The sequence below is a fragment of the Macadamia integrifolia genome, unplaced genomic scaffold (assembly GCF_013358625.1).
Source record: "Macadamia integrifolia cultivar HAES 741 unplaced genomic scaffold, SCU_Mint_v3 scaffold2380, whole genome shotgun sequence".
Taxonomy (NCBI): Eukaryota; Viridiplantae; Streptophyta; class Magnoliopsida; order Proteales; family Proteaceae; genus Macadamia; species Macadamia integrifolia.
This window is the reverse complement of record NW_024868673.1, coordinates 27886-28803: the sequence shown is the minus strand read 5'-3', so window position 1 is coordinate 28803 and position 918 is coordinate 27886.

Below are 918 nucleotides of genomic sequence, written 5' to 3'. Positions count from 1 at the left end.
GAAAGTCTGAAAGTCTTGAGAACCAAGAGTTGAAGGATAAAGTTAGTCGCCTTGAACACTTGATCAGGAATCTTAAAGGTGTTGAAGATCAAATCATTGATACAGAAGGGTTGTGTTTCTTTCCTCATGTTAAGTTGCCAGAAAAATTTAAATGGACCTCTGAAAAGTTTGATGGTAGGGGTGATCCCCGTACTTACTTAAGATCTTTTATTGGCCAGTTGAGGGGAGGCCGAGGCTTCACGGATGAGCAACTGGGGCAAGCCTTCCAATTTTCATTGACTGGTACTGCTCACCATTGGCTAATGGCCCTAGATTCTTCCCCAACCCGCACTTGGGATGACATGATGAAGGCGTTTACTCGCCAATACTCCTATAATATAGAGATAGAGTTGACCAGGAGAGAGTTGGAAACAACAAAGCAAGCAGCAGGTGAAGGGTTCACTAGCTATTTGAAAAGGTTTTGTGACAAAGTGGCTCAGATGTGGGATAGGCCAAATGAGAGAGAGCAAGTGGGAATGATAGTGAGAGGATTGCGAGACCCATACCGAAAGTTTTTGTTTGCTCTCCCCATCCTCAACTTTGATGGTTTGATAGTCGCAGCACAACAAGTCGAGGATGCCATCTTCCAAGAGGAACTCCCCAAAATGGATCGGTTTGCAACTGAGTCCAGTAGTAGCAGAAGACCTCCACAACAGAAAAGCTCAGGGGTCAATGCCATAATGTCTACTCTCCCTTCTGCGGCACCAACATCATCCACAACGGTAGCTCCGTTCACACTAGAGCAAGGGACAGCTCCTCCCAGTCGACCTAAGAGGCAGTTCGCCAATTTGGGTGCACCCCTGAGTTCAATTTTTAGCATATTAGCGAAGGCCGGATTGATTTCTATGATCCAACCAAGGCCTATTCCCGAGCCAAAGC